The sequence below is a fragment of the Chiloscyllium punctatum genome, chromosome 39 (genome assembly GCF_047496795.1).
Source record: "Chiloscyllium punctatum isolate Juve2018m chromosome 39, sChiPun1.3, whole genome shotgun sequence".
Taxonomy (NCBI): domain Eukaryota; kingdom Metazoa; phylum Chordata; class Chondrichthyes; order Orectolobiformes; family Hemiscylliidae; genus Chiloscyllium; species Chiloscyllium punctatum.
In genome coordinates this window covers 40755293-40770736 of record NC_092777.1, presented here as the reverse complement: position 1 = coordinate 40770736, position 15444 = coordinate 40755293, and positions in this window count along the sequence as shown.

Here is a 15444-nt window from a genome sequence, read left to right as displayed (position 1 = left end):
GCTGCACTTTTAAAAGCAAGTAACAAGGCACTCAATGTAAGAAATTTCTGGAAAAATTCAGCAGGTCTGGTAGCATCTGTGAACATTTTGAGTATGAAGAACTGAAGAAGGGTCATTGGACCCGAAACATTATCTCTACTTTCTCTCCACAGATGCTGGTTTTCCAGCAGCTTCTGTTTTTGTGTCTGATTTCCAGCATTTGCAGTTCTTAGATTTTTCCACTCATTTTAAGTGCTGTTAACACAACTGCTTGTTCAAGTAATAGTGAAAGTCTGGCTATAGATGAGCTGAAGCCAAAGGAAATGTATGAACAAAGCTTTTTCTGGTAACAGGTAGTTGTTTGGTCTGTGGCCTGGTGACCAGTTATTAATCCCAAAGACCTTCCGCCAGCCAACAACTGTGTGATGGGTTAGGGTTGAGTAGCTCAGAGGTGGGAATGTTTTGGTAGAAGCCCTCTGGAGGAGGAGGAATTGTTTTTGTTCTGCAGTAAAAAAGCACCTCAAACCTAAAGGTGGCCAGTCTATTTCCCTTTTCAGTTACTGTAAACTGTGATTTTTAATTGATAAATTAGAGGCCTATACAAGTGAAGACCAGCCACCCTGTGTATTCTGCAAACAAGTGAAAGTACTTGGAGAGGAAGATCAAGAAGCAATGTTCTGATCAGCAAAATAATTATTTCAGCAAACTCTGTGGACGGAGACCATTAGCTGCCATTCATTCTTTTCCACCGTCAACAACACCCACATTTTTTCTCCTATCTCGGTGTATATGTGTGTGCAGAAGGAGAGTTTATAAAAGGGTTAGAGTTGTCACTAGTAAAGTTATGTGTTGATAGTTCATAATCGTTTCTCTTGTGCTCTCTGTCAACCTGATTCTAAAAGATAGGTAAATTGAAAATTCTGCATATGTTTATAAAACCTTTAATTTTTCTAATGTCTTTCGGATAGTGGGCTTCATTTCCAGTGGCCCAACCCAATGTAACATAACAATAGGAACATTCTTTTGCAGTACTGAGGTATGCAAATATTATTCTACAGTCAGTTCTGCTGTAACGTGGCAGTTCCATTCTCTTGCAATCCCATATTATAAGAAAATTCGCATAATAGCCGAACCATTTAAGTTAATGAGACCGGAATTGTACTATAATCAATACACACTTTAAAGGTTTGTGCTTTAAAAAGTGCCCAGAATTTGTCAATCGTATTATAGTGAATTTGCATTAATGAAACATGTGTTGTACAAGAAATCAGAATATTCTTTACCCTCATTTGGTGATCTGGCAACAATGTCTGTAGGCATGACTGAGGATGCCCTTACCTTTTTTGTGCAGAATATTTTATGGCCCTTTCAGATACTGTTCCAGCACTCTTGAAATTAAGCATTTCCATTTTAAGCAACAATCCCTGAAGATATTTTTATTAAGGCTTTGTGGTCCTCAAGCAAGTCTTTTTGAAAGGGTGAATCCATACTGTGTAGTATTTCTAGTTTCACTTTATCTCTTCGTCAGAAATACAGTGCAGGAATCTTTAGATGATGCTATCCTCCAATCAAATGGTGATATTCCTTAGCTCTTCATCCATGACACAACTTCACTATTTGGAAATCTTTCATTGTCGGATCGTCTGTTCACAGGAAGGTATCGTGGAAGTGGTAAAAGTAATTGGCATCCAGTCAAATGCTAGTGGGATCCTCCACATGAGCATCGAGCTGTCTTCACCCAAATACAGCAGCCTCCTGGCCATTGGTCCTTACAATACTATGAACGTTGGGATAGTGTTATTAATCCAATTTTTTTTTAGTTTCATCTACGGAAAGCATGATTTCGGGCTAGCTTTCTGACTATTGTTCTCCTATGCTGTTTCAAAGGATTATTCAGAGAGAGTTATGAGACCTCCTCAATGTTTGAATCTGTGAAAAATTGACTTTGAAGGGAAATGGTGGTGTTGGCAATGCATTCAGTCATGATGAGAGTATTGTTAGTTAAATGTATCAACTAGCTTTGGCAAATAGAGTTAAAGAGAATCCAAAAGGCCGTTACAAATACATTAAGGACAAAAGCATAACTATGGAGAGAATAGGGCCCCTCAAAGATCAGCAAGGCAGCCTTTACGTGGAACTGCAGGAGATGGGGGAGATAGTAAACGAGTTTTGGATGTAGGTTTGCTCACTGAGCTGGAAGGTTCATTTCCAGACGTTTCATCACCCTACTTGGTAACATCTTCATGGGCCTCTGGGTGAAGCACTGTTGATAATTCCTGCTTTCGTTCAGTGCTTATTGTAGAAAAGGACATGGAAGATATAGAATGTAGGGAAATGGATTGTGATATCTTGAAAAATGTCCATATTACAGAGGAGGAAGTGCTGGATGTCTCGAAATGCATAAAAGTGGATAAATCCCCAGGACCTAATCAGGTGTATCCTAAGAACTCTGTGGGAAGCTAGAGAAGTGATTGCTGGCCTCTTACTGAAGTATTTGCATCATTGATAGTCACAGGTGAGATGCCAGAAGACTGGATGTTGGCTAACGTGGTGCCACAGTTTAAGAAAGGTGCTAAGGACAAGCCAAGTAACTATAGACCAGTGAGCCTGATGATGGTGGTGGGCAAGTTGTTGGAGGGAATCCTGAGGGACAAGATGTACATGCATTTGGAAAGGCAAGGACTGATTAGGGATAGTCAACATGATTTTGTGCGTGGGAAATCATGTCTCCGAAACTTGATTGAGTTTTTTGAAGAAGTAGCAAAGAGGATTGATGAGGGCAGAGCAGTGAACGTGATCTGTATAGACTTCAGTAAGACATTCAACAAGGTTCCCCTTGGGACACTGGTTGGCCAAGTTAGATCTCATGGAATACAGGGAGACCTAGCCATTTAGATACAGAACTGGCTCAAAGGTAGAAGATAGAAGGTGGTGGTGGAGGATTGTTTTTCAGACTGGAGGCCTGTGACCAGTGGAGTGCCACAAGGATCGGTGCTGGGTCCACTACTTTTCATCATTTATATAAATGATTTAGATGTGAGCAGAAGAGGTGCAATTAGTACATTTGCAGATGACACCGAAATTGGAGGTGTAGTAGACAGCGAAGAAGGTTCCCTCAGATTACAACAGGATCTTGACCAAATGGGCCAATGGGCTGAGAAGTGGCAGATGGAGTTTAATTTAGATAAATGTGAGGTGCCGTGTTTAGGGAAAGCAAATCTTAGCAGGACTTATACACTTAATGGGAAGGTCCTAGGGAGTGTTGCTGAACAAAGAGATCTTGGAGTGCAGGTTCATAGCTCCTTGAAAGTGGAGTTGCAGGTAGATAGGATAGTGGAGAAGGTGTTTAGTATGCTTTCCTTTATTGGTCAGAGTATTGAGTACAGGAGTTGGGAGGTCATGTTGCGGCTGTACAAGACTTTGGTTAGGCCACCTTTGGAATATTGCATGCAAATCTGGTCTCCTTCCTATCGGAAGGATGTTGTGAAACTTGAAAGGGTTCAGAAAAGATTTAGAAAGATGTTGCCAGAGTTGGAGGATTTGAGCTATAGGGAGAGGTTGAATAGGCTGGTGCTGTTTTCCCTGGAATTCGGAGGCTGAGGGGTGATCTTTTATAGGTTTATAAAATCTTGAGTGGCATGGATAGGATAAATAGACAAAGTCACTTCCTTGGGGTGGGTGAGTCCAGAACTAGAGGGCATAGGTTTAGGGTGAGGGAGAAAGTTATAAAAGAGACCTAAGGGGCAATGTTTTCACATAGAGGGTGGTATCTGTAGGGAATGAGCTGCCTGACAAAGTGGTGGAGGCTGGTACAATTGCAACATTTAAAAGATGTTTGGTTGGGTATATGAATAGGAATATGGGCCGGGTGCTGGCAGGTGGGACTAGATTGGGTTGGGATATCTGGTCAGCATGGATGAGTTGGACCGAAGGGTCTGTTTCCATACTGTACATCTCTATGACTCTATAACTCTACTAATCTTAAGAAAATACTTTTAGTTGAAAACTGGAAAAGTACTTGGAGGGATGTGAAATGACAGGGCTCGATGATTATTTCAATATATCTCTGAGATAAGCAAGTGATGTCACAGTGACCTCAGTGATCATGTATGAGCGATCCAGTAAGAAGTGTAATAACAAATATAAATAAATGATTATTAACAATTCTGGTCTGAGCTAGTATCAATATGAAGGGTTTTGACAGCTGGCTACAGAGGATATTTCCAAGGATGTTGTCTGGGCTGGAGCATTTCAGCTATTAATAGAGACTAGATACACAAGGATTTTTTTTTTGAGAGCAGTGAAGGCTGAGGGGGGACCTGTTTGAGGTCTAAAAATTAGGAGAAGCTTCGATAGGGGAAAACATATCCCCTTGAGGGTTCAATAACTAGAGAGCACTGTTTTAAGATACAGAACAGAAGGTTTACGGGAGATTTGACAAAAGCTGTTCATCCAGTAGGTGTCTGAAACTCACTGCCTCAAAGGCTGGTAGAGGCAGAAATCCCCAAGCCATTTAAGAAGTGTTTAGATAAATACTTGAAATGCCATAGGATACAAGGGCACAGACTAAGTGCTGGAAAATGAGATTAGAATTAGAGTAGGCCATTCTGCCCTTCGAGCTTGCACCAACATTCAATATGATCATGGCTGATCATCCTTAATCAGTATTCTGTTCCTGTCTTATCTCCATAACCCTTGATTCCACTATCCTTGAGAGCTCTATCCAACTCTTTCTTAAATGAATCCAGAGACTGGGCCTCCACTGCCCTCTGGGGCAGAGCATTCCACACAGCCACCACTCTCTGGGTGAAGAAGTTTCTCCTCATCTCTGTCCTAAATGGTCTACCCCATATTTTTAAGCTATGTCCTCTGGTTCGGCACTCACCCATCAGCGGAAACATGTTTCCTGTCTCCAGAGTGTCCAATCCTTTAATAATCTTATATGTCTCAATCAGATCCCCTCTCAGTTTTCTAAACTCGAGGGTATACAAGCCCAGTCGCTCCAGTCTTTCAGCATAAAGTAGTCCCACCATTCCAGGAACTGACTTCGTGAACCTACGCTGCACTCCCTCAATAGCTAGAATGTCTTTCCTCAAATTTGGATATCAGAACTGCACACAGTATTCCAGGTGTGGTCTCACCAGGGCCCTGTACAGCTGCAGAAGAATGTCTTTGCTTCTATACTCAATCCCTCTTGTTATGAAGGCCGGCATGCTATTAGCCTTCTTCACTACCTGCTGTACCTGCATGCTTACCTTCATTGTACAAGAACACCCAGATCTCTTTGTACTGCCCATTTAGATAGTAATCTGCCTTCCTGTTCTTGCCACCCAAGTGGATAACCATATATTTATCCACATTAAACTGCATCTGCCATGCATCTGACCACTCACCTAACCTGTCCAGGTCACCCTGTAATCTCCTAACATCCTCCTCACATTTCACGCTGCCACCCAGCTTAGTATCATCAGCACATTTGCTAATGTTATTACTAATATCATCTTCTATATCATTAATATATATTGTAAAATGCTGCGGTCCCAGCACTGATCCCTGCGGTACCCCACTGGTCACTGCCTGCCATTCCAAAATGGAGCCGTTTATCACTACTCTTTGTTTCCTGTCAGCTTTCAATCCAAGTTAGTACTTTGCCCCCAATACCATGCGCCCTAATTTTGCTCACTAACCTCCTATGTGGGACTTTATCAAAAGCTTTCTGAAAGTCCAGGTACACTACATCTACTGGATCTCCCTCGTCCATCTTCAGAGTTACATCCTCAAAAAATTCCAGAAGATTAATCAAGCATGATTTCCCTTTCATAAATTCATGCTGACTCTGACCTATCCTGTTACTACTATCCAGATGTGTCGTAATTTCATCCTTTATAATAGACTCCAGCATCTTTCCCACCACTGAGGTCAGACTAACTGGTCTATAATTTCCTGCTTTCTCTCTCCCACCTTTCTTAAAAAGTGATACAACATTAGCCACCCTCCACTCTGTAGGAACTGATCCCCAATCTATCGAACTCTGGAAAATAATCACCAACGCATCCATGATTTCTCAAGCCACCTCCTTCAGTACCCTGGGATGTAGACCATCAGGCCTTGGGGACGTATCAACCTTCAGACCTAACAGTCTCTCCAACAACAATTCCTGGCAAATATAAATTCCCCTAAGTTCAGGTCCTTCAGCCACTGTTACCTCAGGGAGATTGCTTGTGTCTTCCCCAGTGAACACAGATCTGAAGTACCAATTCAATTCTTCTGCCTTTCTTTGTTCCCTGCAATATATTCCCCTGTTTCTGTCTTCAAGGGCCCAATTTTAGTCTTAACCTTTTTTTGCCTTGGACATACCTAAAAAAGCTTTTACTATCCTCCTTTATATTTTTGGCCAGTTTACCTTCGTACCTCATTTTTTCTCTGCGTATTTCCTTCTTACTAATCCTCTGTGTTCTTTAAAAGCTTCCCAGTCCTCCGTTTTCCCACTTATCTTTGCTATGTTATACTTTTTCTCTTTTAACTTTATATGTTTCTTAACCTCCTTCATCAGCCACAGCCACCCATGCCTCTTCCTAGGATCTTTCTTCCTTTTTGGAATGAACTGATCCTGCATCTTCTGCATTATACACAGAAATATTTGCCATTGTTCCTCCACTGTCATCCCTGCTAAGGTATTGCACCATTGAACTTTGGCCAGCTCCTCCCTCATAGCTCCATAGTTCCCTTTATTCAAAAACTGAAATATTGTCACTTCCAATTGTACCCTCTCCCTCTCAAATTGCAGATTGATGCTTATTGTATTATGGTCACTACTTCCCAATGGCTCTTTCACTTCGAGGTCCCTGATCGATTCTGGTTCGTTGCACAATACCAGATCCAGAATTGCCTTCTCCCTGGTCGGCTCCAGCACCAGCTGTTCTAAGAATCCATCTTGGAGGCACTCCACAAAGTCTCTTTCTTGAGGTCCAATACCATCCTGAATCTCCCAGTCTACCCGCATGTTAAAATCCCCCATAACAACTGTAGTAACATCTTTGCGACAAGCCAATTTCAGCTCCTGATTCAACTTACATCCGACATCCAGACTACTGTTTGGGGGCCTGTAGATAACTCCCAAGAGGATCTTTTTACCCTTAGAATTTCTCAGCTCTATCCATACTGACTCTACATCCCCTGATTCTAGGTCCCCCCGTGCAAGGGACTGAATATCATCCCTTACCAACATGGCCACCCCACCCCCTCTGCCCGTCAGTCTGTCCTTACGATAGCACGTATAGCCTTGAATATTCATTTCCCAGGCCCTGTCCACTTGAAGCCACGTCTCAGTTATCCCCACAATATCGTATCTGCCAATTTCCAAAAGAGCCTCAAGCTCATCCATCTTATTTCTAATGCTTCGTGCATTCATATATAGTATTTTTAATTTGTTACTGCCCTCACCTTTCCCATCAATTCCGATTTCACTCAACCTTATAGCATGATCCCTTTTTGAGTTTTCTGCTTCATTGATACAGTTGTCTTTCTTGACTTCCCTTGTTCTAACTTTCCCTTCAATTTCCTTCTTAAACATCCAGTTTGTTCCCCCCCCCCCCCCCCCCGCCCCCCTACTACTTAGTTTAAATGCAGCTGTGTTGCAGTAGCAAACCTACCTGCCAGAATGCTGGTCCCCAACCTATTAAGGTGCAAACCGTCTCTCTTGTATAATTTATGCTTACCACAAAACATACCCCAGTGATCCAAGAATTTAAACCCTTGCTTCCTGCACCAGTTCCCCAGCCACACGTTCAAGTCCATTATCTCCCTGTTTCTGGCCTCACCAGCCCGAGGAACTGGAAGCAAACCAGAGATAACCACCCTGGACGTCCTGCTTTTCAGCCTTCTTCCTAGTTCTCCGAAGTCCCGCTGTAGTATGTTCCTCCTCTTCTTCCCGACATCATTTGTGCCGACACCTCTTCACCTTCACCTTCGTCCTTGAGGATGTCCTGCACTCTGTTTGTGATGTCTTTTACATTGGCACCAGGGAGGCAACACACCATCCTTAAGTCCCACCTGCTCCCACAAAAACCCCGTTCAGTTCCTCTCACTATAGAGTTCCCTATTACCACGGCTCTGTGCGATTTCCGACTCTTCCGCTCTGCCTCCACGCCAACTTTTGATTGACAGACCTGGCCGCCTCATGAACTGGCAGTGTCATCTGTCTCTACTGTTTCCAAAAGATTCAACTTGTTCCTGACAGTACTTCCCCCGGGGTCTCTTGCACCTGTCTCCTCTCTGCCTTCCTCATCGTCTGCTCTCTTCTGGTATGGTCGGTGTAATAACCTCGCTGAAGGTCTTGTCCAGAAAGATCTCGTTCTCTCGGATGAGCCTAAGGTCCTCAAGTTCTTTCATCAGTGCTGCAATTGATAAATTCTTGATGAGACATTGGGTCGGAGCGTCTTCTTCAGTGCTGTAAAAGCTCTACAACATGATCAAACATAGTGACGTTTATGGAAACCTCTAAGAAAGAAATGTCTTTGATCAGAAGAATCTGAAGATGCATGGGCGAGATTGAGCAACCACAAGGCAAGGGGACACTCATATGATGTCCCCAGATTGGTGGCTTGACAGCTTCCCTGAAGTGAGGTTAAGTAATTGAAGGCAAGTTAGCAAAGTGAGGGAAACGGGGGCATTCTTAGAAGTGGCTTCATTTTGACACCAGCTCAAGAGTCACTGCCCTTAGCTTGTTTGAACTGAATGGATTACAATAAGTTTTAAGTCGCTGACTGATATATCTTATTGCCAAATGCCTATGTATTTTGACCTAATCACATCTGACCAGCATCTACTCGCTCTGCTGTATAATGCCATACAGCTTTTAAAAAACATGAAAATGATTTTACATTCCATTAAAAACACAAAATATCAACCTTTGCCAGGTCTTGATTCTTTTTCATTAATTAAACTCTAAATGCTCTTCCCTTTTATTTACGACAGAAATTTTGTTTCCCAGTCTCCCTGTTCCTTCATTATTAGGGTCAAAATGCTGGAACTTCATACCCAATAGCGCTGTCAGAGTGGCTACAACATACAGACTGTAGAGATACAAGAAGGAGGCTCACTTTCAGTCTCTCAAGCATCAATGAGCAATAAATGGTGGCCATGCCACATCCTATGAATGAATAGGAAACATACCAGTTGTTCTAGTTGAAATGGATGCAATCACTTTTGCTTGAATTTGAAGAGTTGTAACTTGCTGTAGTTGTCAACCTGGTTCAGATAGTAGGCAAACAAGCAAAACCAGAAACAACTGGAGAAACTCTGCCTCAGCTGCTGGCAGCTAGAAGGCTTGAACTGCACTCCACATTCTCAGCACATATTTGAATTTAACAATTTTGCAGTACGGAGGGAATGCTGCAATTCGAGAAATACATTTCTTCGGGTGATCCCTTACACCTGACCATCAGAACAGATGGTTTCTGAAAATAGCAGACCACCACCAGACTACAATGGTACTTGAAGTAAGTGCTGAAAAAATATGGGCTCAAATGCAATCATAAGGTTGAACCTTACCAAAAATCAATTGCCTCATTTTTGTTGAGTTTCATGTTGGGTTTGTTTCCATAAGGCCCAGTGAATTTTCCTGCAGTATTGTCTCAAATCTGCCTCATTAACTATACACCACGCACCAGTGACACCCCTCTTGGCTGATGCTAGCCCGATTCTCCCACTTATTGAGGATGACAGTACCCTCCATTGCCAGGATATCCTGGGACTCCTGGTGCTGGCACCATACTTAAGGGCCATTGTTCACCAGGTCAAGTACTCCCTGTCCAGAGTTGCATTGTACAGCTGAGCTGTTTGTGACATTTGCTGCAGACATGGCTGTCAAGGAGGAATTAGCACCCTACTTGGTTAACTGGGTGGGGCAGAAGAGGGCTGTTCTCTTCCCCCAGGAGTGTCAGTTGATGCCACCACTCCAGATGCTGCCAGCCTGCTTGCCACTTGAGTCAGTGCAGCATCCACTGTCTGGAGGAATGCCCAGCAGTGCAGGAAGAAGGTACTCTGCCAGGGTAAGTGCTACCATCTTCTCTCTGCTACCTCACACCCAGTCCATCTCGGCTACTGCACCCTCCTCCCACCAAGGCTCATGCTCTACCACTCACACTGTTGCCACATCATCTCCACTCAGCCTCACCAAGCCAACAACCTACACTCTGAAAGCTGCATTCTGTCTGTGCCACACACTCACTCATGTGAGGCACCTCACCACCTTTTCACCACTTCTCCACTTACACCAGCACGATGGCACGGTGGCTCAGTGGTTAGCACTGCTGCCTCACAGCACCAGCGTCCCAGGTTTGGTTCCAGCCTCAGGCGACTGCCTGTGTGGAGTCTGCACATTCACCCCTGCCTGCGTGGGTTTCCTCTGGGTGCTCCAGTTTCCTCCCACAATCCAAAGATGTGCAGGTTAGGTGAATTGGCCATGCTAAATTGCCCATAGTATTAGGTGCATTAGTCAGAGGGAAATGGGTCTGGGTGGGTTACTCTTCGGAGGGTCAGTGTGGACTTGTTGGGCCAAATGGCCTGTTTCCACATTAAGAAAAAAAAAAGCAGTGTCACCCACTTTCATTTCATTAATTTCCTCCCTTTCTCTCATTCCAGGGGAAAATAGCCCACTTTAAGGCAGAAAGAGCCAAGACTTCTGGTATTGTGCCTGATTTTTGGCTCCTCGCCTCCTATGAAGAGAGGATCCTGACTGTAACCACTCCAGTGGCTGTTGGACAGTGTCCAAGCTCCTGAACTGATATCAAAAGCTGATTATTTTAGTGATGGAAAGGGATAGGTATATACTGTAGAGCAAGAGTTATAGCTTGGGAAAAGGCAATTATGATGTGATTAGGCAGGATTTAGGATGCATAGGATGGGGAAGGAAATTGCAGGTCATAGGCACAATTGAAATGTGGAGTTTATTCAAGGAACAGCTACTGTGGATCCTTGATAAGTATGCACCTGTCAGGCAGGAAGGAAATTGTCTTGCATGGAAGCTGTGGTTTACTAAGGAAGTTGAATGTCTTGTCAAGAGGAAGAAGAAAGCTTGTGTTAGATGAGATGTGATGGCTCAGTTAGTGACCTTGAGGGCTACAAGTTAGCCAGGAAAGACATAAAGAGAGAGTTAAGAAGAGGTAGGACGTGAGAAATTGTTGGCAGATAGAATCAAGGAAAACCCTAAGACTTTCTATATGTATATCAGGAACAAAAGAATGACTTGAGTAAGATTAGGGCTAATCATGGATAGCAGTGGGAACTTCTGTGTGGATTCAGAGGAGATCGGGGAAGCGCTAAATGAATATTTTTCATCAGTATTCACACTAGAAAAAGACAATCTCAGAATACTGAGATACAGGCTAGATGGGATTAAGGTTCACAAGAAGGACATGTTAGCAATTCTGGAAAGTGTGAAAACAGGTAAGTCCCTTGAAGCCAGGAAGGCGACTGTCGAGCCTTTGGCTTTGATCTTTGTGTCATCATTGTCTACAGGAATAGTGCCAAAAGACTGGAGGATAGAAAATATTGTCCCTTTGTTCAAGAAGGGGAGTAGAGACAACCTTGGTAATTATAGACCAATGAATCTTACTTCGGTTGTGGGTAAAGTGTTGGAAAGGGTTAGAAGAGATAGGATTTATAATCATCTAGAAAGGCTTAAGTTGATTAGGGATAGTCAACACGGTTTTGTGAAGGGTAGGTCGTGCCTCACAAACCTTATTGAGTTCTTTGAGAAGGTGACCAAACAGGTGGATGAACGTAAAGCAGTTGATGTGGTATATGTGGGTTTCAGTAAGGAGTTTGATAAGGTTCCCCACAGTAGGCTATTGCACAAAATATGGAGGCATGGGATTGAGGGTTTTTTAAAGCAGTTTGGATCAGAAATTGGCTAGCTGTAAGAAAACAGAGGGTGGTGGTTGATGGGAAATATTCATCCTAGAGTCCATTTACTAGTGATGTACTGCAAGGATCTGTTTTGGGCCCACTGCTGTTTGTCATTTTAATAAATGACCTAGATGAGGCCATAGAAGGATGGGTTAGTATATTTGTGGATGACACTAAGGTTGGTAGAGTTGTGGATAGTTATGAAGGATGTTTTAGGTTACAGAGGGACATAGATAAGCTGCAGAGCTGGGCTGAGAGGTGGCAAATGGAGTTTAATGCAGAAAAGTGTGAGGTGATTCACTTTGGAAGGAGTAACAGGAATGCAGAGTACTGGGCTAATGATAAGATTCTTGGTAGTGTAGATGAACAGAGAGATCTTAGTGTCCATGTACAGAGATCCCAGAAAGTTATTAAGAAGGCATATGTGTGTTAGCTTTTATTGGTAGAGGGGTTGAGTTTTGGAACCATGAGGTCATGTTGCATCTGTAGAAAACTCTGATGCAGTCGCACTTGGAGTATTGCATACAGTTCTGGTCACCACATTATAGGAAGGATGTGGAAGCTGTGGAATGGGTTCAGAGGAGATTTACTTAGATGTTGCCTAGTATGGAGGGAAGGTCTTATGAGGAAAGGCTGAGAGACTTGAGGTAGTTTTCGTTAGAGAGAAGAAGGTTGAGAGGTGATTTAATTGAGACATATAAGGTAATCAGAGGGTTAGATAGGGTGGACAGTGAGAGCCTTGTTCCTCGGATGGTGATGGCGAGCATGAGGGGGCATAGCTTTAAATTGAGGTATGATAGATATAGACGTAGTTTCTTTACTCAGAGAGTAGTAGGGGCCGAATGGCCTGTACTGCTCTGTAATGTTCTACGTTCTATGACATCTAACAATCCCTTAGACAAGAACAGTACAGTGAAAATATACATTATTGCCAAATAGTTACATTTAATGGACGGCTGTGATAGAAGTTGAGGCATGTTCCCACTTTTTTTCAAATGCTCTAAGATTTTCAGCACGTATTCACAAATTTAATTTTACAAAAAAGTGCCATCTTACTTAAATAGAATCCCAGGCATCAAACGGTTAAATTTCGGTTTGGTCATTGAATATACTTTGACTTTATATTGAATAGAATTTGTACGTCTTCTATTCACACAGATTTTGCAACTTAGCTTAAATTTCCTGAATAATTAATACCATTTATTCTGTACTTCAAAGTATTAATTAAAGTTACTTATCTCCTTTTGATAATGTGAGGTTAGAATTGAATAATATTGTTCCGGTACTCTAAAGGCATTAGCTTTTGTAATGAACCTTACCAGTAGAACTGAAGGCTCTTGCCTTAAGTTAGCCCCTAGTAGTCTGTTCAGGGAATTAACAAAGGAATTGAATGACTTCTCTAGTGGGCTGTAGCCCGCGGTGTTCCTTCAGGAAGATTGGTGATATGGGACTAAGTTACAATTGGAGTTCAGATTGAACATAACACACAGTTCAGCTTTAGAGTACTTTGATAACAAAAAGTTAATGCAGGTATATAAAAAAACAAATAAGTCATAGCATGATGACCTTTCAAACATTATATTACTTTTGAGATCCAACCATATAATTGGTCAGCGAAGTTAAAGATGTTTGGGAGAACATAAGACCCTGTTGCCATGTAACAATAGACTTCCCATCTTTTTTGTGGTCTGAGCAAAATCTTCATAATGATGGATTTTAAGAATTTAAGTTTGGAAACAGCTTTATTAGATCACATTGAATCCCTACAGTTCAGAAAGAGGCCATTCAGTGCTCTGAAGAACATGGCACCCTATCCCTATACCCTGCATTTCCAATAGCTAACCCACCTAGCCTGCACATCCCTGGATACTAAGTGCAACTTAACATGGCCAATCTTCCTAATTTGCACATCTTTGGACTGTGGAAGGAGACCAGACGTCCAGAGGAAACCCATATGCAGACACGGGGAGAATGTGCAACCTTCACACAGACAGTCATCTGAGGATAGAAACAAACCTAGGTCCCTGGTGCTGTGAGGCAGCAGTGCTAACCGTTGAGCCACTATGCTGCCCTTCTTTTCCAGATTATTGAAATTATGAAGAGATTCATAGAAGTTTGTAGTTACCCTCTGGACATTCCTCTCCATGCTTATTATGAACATTCTCTAAGAGGCTCATACCTTCCAATCGGATTCAAAAACCCTTTTTGCAATATTGATGAAGCAGAAAATTGCACGTTAACCTTTAGATTCTCAGTGTTAATGTCTGAACCAGCAACCTGCTCAGCTACAGCAGTTTAGGCTAGATCAGGCATCCACACAGCCAGGGGTGAAGTGGATCACTGTGGACCCATGACACTTTCTCATGACAATTGCTGTATTCCAGGATTTAAAGATCTTGAAGCTATTGTTGGTAGTTTAGTATGGTATTTGGCTACCTTCTAATATAGGTAACTGAGTGGATAGGATGGCAGACACAGGAGAGATGGGTATCAGATTTGTGAGAGTGTAGGATGGCAGGTGGGTGAGGGGGCATGGTAGCAGATTAACTAGGCAGTGCTTTAGGAGAGAGTTGGGAGTGATTAGAATGGGTCCTATCAAGACAGTGGACTAGGAGATTGGGTTGGGTGGAGAATTGGGGAAATCAGTCAGGTTGAGTTGAGGGGAGAGGTTATGTCCTGGGGTGATTGGGTATGTTAATTTACTAACTACCCAGAAGTTAGAGCAGATTCTCACTGAGAAATGGTTAAGCTAAACTTTCCACAGTCTTTGACTCTCACTCAGCGTTGGAGACTTTTCAGAGGACTGCAGCTTCTGGTAATTGGCCATCGGAAGTTTTAATTCCAGGGCAATTCCAGGAAGTCGAGACTTCTGCATGGTCCCAACACACAATGAAAGTCGTCAGTCTGATTGCACTGAGGCTGCTCACTCACTAGAGAGGTGATTGGTGCTGGGTACAGCCTGAGGCGGGAAGGATGACAGGTGGATGAGGGAAGGCAGATGGCAGGTGAGTAGATGAGTGCTTTAGAGGGGGCTTGGGGGCAGAATTAAGTGCCCAATCAGGGCAGTGGGCTTGGAGATCTTACTATGATTCAGGCAAAGACCAATGTTGAGAAATGAGGACATTCACAGTGACCTCAGCCAGTCCAGGGATTGAACTCACACTATTGGCATCACTCTGCATCATGAAGCTACTTGGATGCTGCTTGAACAGCTGTGCTCTTCCAGCACTACTAATCCCGAATCTGGTTTCCAGCATCTGCAGTCATTGTTTTTACCTCGTTGATTTTAACCCTACTGCGAATCCTCTTGCAAGGATGCCTGCCTTGAAGAAGTTTTCCTCCTCTCTCTACAAGAATCTCAGGGAGTCCCTCTCCCACTGCAACTCCCAGGTCATTTCCTCTGCCCTGAAGCTCTTCAACCATGGTCGTGAAACAAACTCGCCTACCTGCCTATCTTCTTTTCCACCTATCCACTCCAACCTCTCCTCCTTGACCTATCACCTTCATCCCCATCCCCCACTCACCCATTGTACTCTATGCTACTTTCTCCCCACC